Here is an 8,739-nt window from a genome sequence, read left to right on the forward strand (position 1 = left end):
TGTGACCCTTTTGGCAGTGTGGATTGCAGGAAGAAAAGCAAGACACGAGGCCATTGACCAAAGTCCGATGTCGACTCACCTCTTCGTAGAAAGATTCATCAGTGAGTTGGATGGCCTAAGAAGGATCGCAGTACCGCCATGCCAAGGAGGCGCACTCATGTGATCAACATGTCAAATGCTTGGAAGCCTCCTCTGAATGGCCGCGTGAAGATTTATTTAGATGGTGGACTGTCTCATGATGGTCACGTGGGTGCAGCTGCGGCAGCATGCAGAGATGAACAAGGTAATTACCTCGGATCTTCAGCGATCGTTCTACCCGGAGTGAATAATCCAGCAAGTCTTGAAGCCATAGCATGCCATGAGGCCTTGGCACTAGCTGCTGATTTGTCTTTGAGTCATTTGGTGATTGCTTGCGATTGCAAACCGATCGTGGATGACATCAAAAATGGATTATGAGGTCCGCATATCACAATATTGAAGGAGATAAATATAAGAAGAACAAGTTTTGTTAGCTATGATTTTATGTTCGAAGGCCAGGCTTCGAACCAGAAGGCACACAATCTTGTATAAAATTTTCTGTTTTGCTTCCATAGGGTCGTCACTTGTGGCTCCTACATCCACATGACCCCCTTTGCATCCCCATGAGTATGCGTGTGTTCTCTCCACCTATCAATGAAATGATACACAAGTCCTTTGTGTGTTCTCACTTAGAAGAAGAAACTGAATTATCAAAAAAAAACTTAGAAGAAACTGAGAAATAAATCATACAAACAAACAAGCAAATAAACAGATAGACATGAACAGATGCTGCACAAGTTTGAATCACCAAACTCCCTACAGCTCACAAAACGAAAGGGAGGCACACAACGCCAACAAAAAGGAGTAGAGCATTATGAAAACTCTGTATATCTACTACCGATCTTTCCCTGTACGAAGATGATCGCCGCACATCCGGCCTGATACAGCTGACGAGGCAGGGCAGCGTCTCATCAAGCCTGCCGCAATTCAACTTGATCGACGACAATCTACCGGAGCCGGTGGATCTAAAAGAGGAGCACCCCAGGTGAACCGAGGAGGAGCGTACGCGACGGATGTCCGCTGGGCGATGCAACGAGCCAGTGCTTGCGCCTGCGGCACATAGAGCCAACGATGAGCTAGTCCACGGAAGCTCCTTCAGGAACGTAGTGCCTGTGAGCTTCACGAAGGAGACTATTGTGTGCCTGCACAGAGGGCAAGATATGGAACCGGGCACCCCACGGGTACACGTCGAGCTGCTGGTGGTGGAGCACAGATAGAGCGCACATTTGGTGCAGAACTCATGGCCACAACCTATTTCAAAACATAGTAAAATCGTATGAATGGATAGGATAAGGTAGAACTATTCAGCATGAGGATTAGTCTGTTAGTATACCTTCTGCAGCGACCGTGCATTCCATCTCCAAACATATCACACATGGATCATGGCAACTACTAGATGATGCCGAGGTTTTTCTCCATCCGCATTCCCTGTGAACGATCAAATATGAGTCGATTAGTAAATGGGGAATTGTTTCTCTGTTCCGTGTTAACTGGAAATGTGCCTCGGGAAAAATCTGGAAGCCCAGCGAGACAAAGTCCAAGTTTTCTCATTCTCAATAATCTGCGTCTGTTAAGGTGCGGATTATCCTTCAATAGGCATCTACGTTCCGAGACATGGTGACCTTACTTACGTCCCCTATTCAATTAAGTAAATGATTGCGGCTTTGTGCACAAGTACAGATGCTTGATATTTTGGACAAATTTCAATTCTATTTCAAAACATTATAGGTTTGATGAACTAGGAATTTAAGACGTGACGAAATGATAACAGTATGCACATACTCTGTCTGGTATTTGAACTCACCGAGCGATTTTGACAATGCTCATCAGTGGAAGAGATAGATATGGTGATGGAAGAATTAGTAGTCTCCCTTCTGGCTGTTTGCTTAGGACGCCTTCAGCACCGGTTTTGTGCCATGAACGAGCCACCATCAAAGGACTCAACCTTCAAGGAAACAGCATTGGAAAACAGTGAACCACACGGAAATTGTTTTCTAACGAGGCATAGGCATAAGTCGAATGCCAGCTATAAATCCAGGCCGGCATATGACATCACAATGGACATAAGCACAAAATGCAGCCAACTGGTTTTAGCATTTGAATTCAGCGAAGGAAAATGGATTTATTTGGGCAGACACTAGTCACAGCTAATTAGCATTTACCATAGTTACCTTAGAAATTCTGATAATACAGCCCAAAAAGAAGCGTGAAATATATCCAAGTGACATCATTAAATATATCAGAATGTGGCAATTGTAAAGTAACAACCTTTTCTCAGATTTTCAATCATTGTGAAGTGTACAAACAAATACTTCTAGAATAGAAACATGGAATTCCCTCACCTGTTAGCATTTTCAGCTCCCATGTGTGCTCCTGCTGCAATGAGAAGCTGTTTTACGGCAATCAGTAAACGGGAATTGGACAATTACTTGATAATTTATAGAAGGGAGAATTCAATGCATACTTGGCAGCATACAGCACTTCCCTCCGCAAGCTGCATAGTGAAGGGCCGTGCTTCCTGAACCTGCAATTTTAGGGAATTGTTAATATATGACCATGTAAAGAAGTTCAGAATATTTCCCCTTGTTCTGCACATTTGATGTGAGAAGTAACGGTCAAATTCCGTAAACAATAACTACTTGAATTTAGTTAAACATTTAACATTCTGTGTACAGTTTTATGTTTTTTACCCTGTTCAGTTTTTACCTATGAGATCAATAGTTGAACCATCGTTGACTGTGACCTCAGAGACAGAGGCTCCAAGGTCTAACAGCAATTGCAAGCTCTCAGCATGCCCGTGAAGAGCTGCCAAGTGAAGAGGGGTGACACCTCCATCTGACTTTGCATTAACTAGTTTCTGGAGATTTCTGGGAAGCAAAGGAAAATGGATATTTATTTACTAGTTATCGGAAGATGCCAACATAAACAATAAAAAAAAAGATGCCAACATAGATGAACGTCAGAATTTGACATACGCTGCATCAAAAGCTTCCTTATTTGTTTCATCCGTGGCTGTTCCGCGCATGATGCTCCAAAAATCCGGCAAACTAGGCACGTAATCAGCCGCAATAAGCCGGATGCACCGGGTATGACCTTTCAGGGCGGCAAAATGAATTGCTGTTGCACCACTAAAACAATCTTTTTTGTGAATCTAAGATTAAAAATACATATCACTTGCATCAGTACAAATTACAGCCCAGTTTAACACAAAAACAAGTTTTTTTTTTGGCGATCACAAAAAGATACACAAGATTGATATTCACTTACATTAGCTTTAAAAAGAACTAGGATCTGTACAACTTTCCAATGACCATATAGACAAGCTTGCATCAGAGCAGTCTGCACGGCAATTGTTGCGTTTAGAATTGGTACCAGAACAAAGAAATATTCTCGTTCACAATAGAACAGAGATAGAAAGAACATAATGAGGTGGCATCAAATCACCCCTTCAAGAATGTTCCAATAGGATATCTTTTTTTATCTAGAAGTCAACTAAGACAGTAACATTCCACAGCTTACTTCCATCTACTTGAAACAACTGATATATCATTTTCTAAGACCTGGGCGACCTCAGATATATGGGAAATGCATATACTTGTAAGATTGCAACTAGATGGTCGAATCCATTTCTGTATACCGAGTAAGAAGTATTCTCTATAAATATTCAAAAGTAATAACACATATTATGGATCATCAAGAATTGGATACCAATGATGAACAAGGTGGGAGATAAAAAAAAAGAGCTCACCTGTCCTCTGCAGTTCCTAAGGTTGATATCAACGCCAGATTCTATTAGCAGGGAAACAATCTACCAGGAAGATAAAATTACTTATCAATTGATAACGAACACACATACATTAACTAACAAAAGTAGCTAAAAATAATTGTAAACTGGTAACGAAAGAGATGTGTGGAGTGAATCACCTCGTGGTGGCCCTTTGCCGCCGAGTAATGGAGGGGTGTGTTCCGGATACCGAATGTCGAGTATCGTGCAAGCCGGGGGTTAAGCTCCAATAGGGCCCTAGCCTCCTGGATGTCTCCATCCCTCGCGGCAGAGACAAGCCGCTCACCGGTAGCTGAGCAGCCGAATGAGTCACCCATCATACCTAGGAGTCCCATGGTGCTTCTACCTATCAATGCACAATCTTAGTGCCACTTAGTAAGGACTCGCCATATATTGAGTTTAATCACTTGAGCACGCTATGAGGTCATACAATTCTGAAGCCAAGCGTATGAGTGTACCAAGAACGGAAAGCTGGCCTGTATGTAGAGTAAATTGCCCCCAAATTGATATGGTAGGGGAATTCAACCACATGGACACTCTACAGGGAACTGATTCAGGAAAAGGGGAAACTAAGCCACCTGTCCACTTCGAGAAGCACCAAAATGGCATAGCATAACCCCAGGCATTTGTACACTAATCTAGTGAAGGATCCACATTAAGGGGCTCAATAAGTTAGTAACTGGATCACTAGGTCACCCCTATAAGAAGACAATGGGCATAAATGGCAGCAATGTTGGCTCACTTTCTGAAAGAAACACCTCAAATTGACACAATAAGCAGGAAACCTAAACCGAGGTGGCATCTCTCTGCAAGAAAGTAGCCTCAGATGATCCAACACGGTAGTACTACTCTGACCAACTGGGCACACCACATGGATTAAAGAGTACAAACAGCATCTTCCTTTAGGAACCTACCGCAAATTGACTCAACACTCAAAAGAGCTGGAATAAAACCAAGGGCGCCATCTTTACACAAGACAATATCCACAATTGAACCAAGAAACGGTGGGTAAAACGCCCTCTATCTTACTACAATTATTGTTAGTTTCCTAGTAATTAATATTCGAGTTGTTGGCAGACACAGTAATAATGGCGCAAACAGTACTAGGAGGAACGGGTCGCTGTCCCCTGTCCTTCTCAGGGACAACGGGTTCATTGCTCCAAGGAGGATAACCACCCGCATCGGCATTGAGCTCACGGATTGACTTTTGCGCGCGAGGAAGAAGAGAAAGAACAGAGAGGGGGATAAGAACTGGAGCGCATTGCATCATTTTGACATTTTGTATACAACAAAAAGAAATGACAGGCCCGGAACAATTCCGCGACTACGACACCGGATCAGGGATTCACAAAATATACGGAAACATTGCACACATACCTCCGGAAGACCAGATCTTTCGGCTACAAGAAATGGATGCGCGAGTAATGGGGATCAGCCCAGCGCATCTCCCCTCACCGACCGCCCCTGGAAAGGGGATCTTCAGGCGGCGGGCACCCGGCCGGGAAGAAGAAGCTCCTCCTCCACCTTGCCGTCACCACCAACACATCGAGAGATGCAACTCAGGGACAAGACGGAAGCCGGCAGATGGAAGCCACCACCACCGCCGGCGCCGCGGGATCAGGAAGTAACTGCAAATGGCTTGGGGCTGGGAAGAACGGAGGAACAAGGGAGGTGGGAGACAGGACAAGGATGGGGAGGGGGGCCTGCAGTGGAGAGCACGAGGAGCTGGAGGGTGTGCCACATGGAACGGGGTTGAATTGGCTCTCGCAAATTATTATTGTGATTTTTCCGGCTAGCTGCCGGCGCGGAGGCGTGGGATTGCTCCTGTGGCTGTGACAGATGTTCCTTGGTGATGTCCTGTTGGGGTACCGTTGTCTGAGCGTGACGCTTTTCTTTCCTTTCTTTTTCTGTTGTTGGTGCTGTTTGTTACTTTAGTATCATAGCTGAGCGATTGGAGCTAGTAATGGGCCCGGTGGAGTGAAGCATTTTATGGTCGTAATGGCTTGTGTTTCCGTAGGCGAGGCAGAATGTGAGAGATAGGTATGTGTGTGGTGGTAATAATCACTGAATAGAGTATGTTTAGGGTAGCACATTCTTGGTCGTTCTGGCTGATAGTCTGTTTGTACGTAGTCGTTCACTTATAAAGTACGAATTCATGATGTCCACGTATCAATATCCTAACCATTGTGTAAGAAATATAATAGCTACACTGTAGACCGGTTATGATATTGGCTGGGCAATAGCATGCAATTACTTTTTACTTCGTAACCATTAAATCAGGAGATAAACGACTGTCCTCTCCTCCACGTGCTGCCGCTATATGGCGATAATGTGACAGACAATGGTGAGCCGAGGCCGAATATCTGTTAATTAGAATCATGCGTCCATTAAAACACTCGGGTTCGATCATGAGAACAGGACAGATGACAAATAACCAATTGGGATCTGGATACCCATGTTGGCTCACATGTTCCACGATGATCTCATCGGATGAACCACGATGTCAAGGACTTAATCAATCCCGTATACAATTCCCTTTGTCTAGCGGTACGATACTTGCCCGAGATTCGATCGTCGGTATCCCGATACCTTGTTCAATCTCGTTACCGGCAAGTCTCTTTACTCGTTCCGTAACACATCATCCCGTGATCAACTCCTTGATCACATTGTGCACATTATGATGATGTCCTACCGAGTGGGCCCAGAGATACCTCTCCGTTCACACGGAGTGACAAATCCCAGTCTCGATTCGTGCCAACCCAACAGACACTTTCGGAGATAGTGTACCTTTATAGCCACCCAGTTACGTTGTGACGTTTGGCACACCCAAAGCACTCCTACGGTATCCGGGAGTTGCACAATCTCATGGTCTAAGGAAATGATACTTGACATTAGAAAAGCTTTAGCATACGAACTACACGATCTTGTGCTAGGCTTAGGATTGGGTCTTGTCCATCACATCATTCTCCTAATGATGTTGATCCCGTTATCTATAAAACGACATCCAATGTCCATGGTCAGGAAACCTAACCATCTATTGATCAACGAGCTAGTCAACTAGAGGCTTACTAGGGAATAGTGTTGTCTATGTATCCACACATGTATCTGAGTTTCCTGATCAATACAAATTTAGCATGGATATAAACGATTATCATGAACAAGGAAATATAATAATAATCCATTTATTATTGCCTCTAGGGAATATTCAACACTTGGACCCTACCTCGTGGCCTCCTGTTGATTGGCTTGACGTAGGGTCCAAGTCTCCTGAGTTGTATTCGGTGAGAAAATCACATTCCCGAAGGTTTCAATCCGTTTGGACTCCGTTTGATATTCCTTTTCTTCGAAACCCTAAAACAGGCAAAAAACAGCAATTCTGGGCTGGGCCTCCGGTTAAAGGTTGGTCCCAAAAAAAATATAAAAGTGGATAATAAAGCCTGATAATGTCCAAAACAGTAGATAATATAGCGTGGAGCAATCAAAAATTATAGATACGTTGGAGACGTATCAAGCATCCCCAAGCTTAATTCCTGCTCGTCCTCGAGTAGGTAAATGATAAAAATAGAATTTTTGATGCGGAGTGCTACTTGGCATAATTTTAATGTAATTATTCTTAATTGTGGTATGAATATTCAGATCCCAAAAATTCAAGACAAAAGTTCATATTGACATAAAAATAATAATACTTCAAGCATACTGACAAAGCAATTATGTCTTCTCAAAATAACATGGCTAAAGAAAGTTATCCCTACAAAATCATATAGTCTGGATATGCTCTATCTTCACCACACAAAATATTTAAATCATGCACAACCCCGGGGACAAGCCAAGCAATTGTTTCATACTTTTGGTGTTCTCAAACTTTTTCGATCTTCACGCAATACAAGAGCGTGAGCCATGGACATATCACTATAGGTGGAATAGAATGGTGGTTGTGGAGAAGACAAAAAGGGAGAAGATAGTCTGACATCAACTAGGCGTATCAATGGGCTATGGAGATGCCCAGCAATAGATATCAATGTGAGTGAGTAGGGATTGCCATGCAACAGATGCACTAGAGCTATAAGTATATGAAAGCTCAAAAATAACTAAGTGGGTGTGCATCCAACTTGCTTGCTCATGAAGACCTAGGGCAATTTTGAGGAAGCCCATCATTGGAATATACAAGCCAAGTTCTATAATGTAAAATTCCCACTAGTATATGAAAGTGACAATGTGAGAGACTCTCTACTATGAAGATCATGGTGCTACTTTGAAGCACAAGTGTGGTAAAAGGATAGTAACATTGTCCCTTCTCTCTTTTTCTCTCATATTTTATTTTATTTTTTATTTTTATTTGGGCCTTTTCTCTTTTTTATGGCCTATTTTCGTTTTTTATTTTTCGTCCGGAGTCTCATCCCGACTTGTGGGGGAATCATAGTCTCCATCATCCTTTCCTCACTTGGGACAATGCTCTAATAATGATGATCATCACACTTTTATTTTTCTTACAACTCAATAATTACAACTCGATACTTAGAACAAGATATGATTCTATATGAATGCCTCCAGTGGTGTACCGGGATATGCAATGATGCATGAGTGACAAGTATGAAAGAATTATGAATGGTGGCTTTGCCACAAATACTATGTCAACTACATGATCATGCTAAGCAATGTGACAATGATGGAGTGTGTCATAAACGGAACGGTGGAAAGTTGCATGGAAATATATCTTGGAATGGCTATGTGTTGGTGTCAAAACCAGCGGATCTCGGGTAGGGGGTCCCGAACTGTGCGTCTAGGCCGGATGGTAACAGGAGACAAGGGACACGATGTTTTTTACCCAGGTTCGGGCCCTCTCGATGGAGGTAATACCCTACTCCTGCTTGATTAAT

General features: G+C 43.1%; 1 pseudogene; it reads right to left on the reverse strand.

Moving 5' to 3' along the window:
* Nucleotides 1-740: 740 nt before the first annotated feature.
* On the reverse strand, nt 741-5,711 carry LOC125523208 (annotated as a pseudogene).
* Between the last annotated feature and the right edge of the window lie 3,028 nt (nt 5,712-8,739).

Source organism: Triticum urartu, chromosome 7 (assembly GCF_003073215.2).
Source record: "Triticum urartu cultivar G1812 chromosome 7, Tu2.1, whole genome shotgun sequence".
Classification (NCBI taxonomy): Eukaryota; Viridiplantae; Streptophyta; class Magnoliopsida; order Poales; family Poaceae; genus Triticum; species Triticum urartu.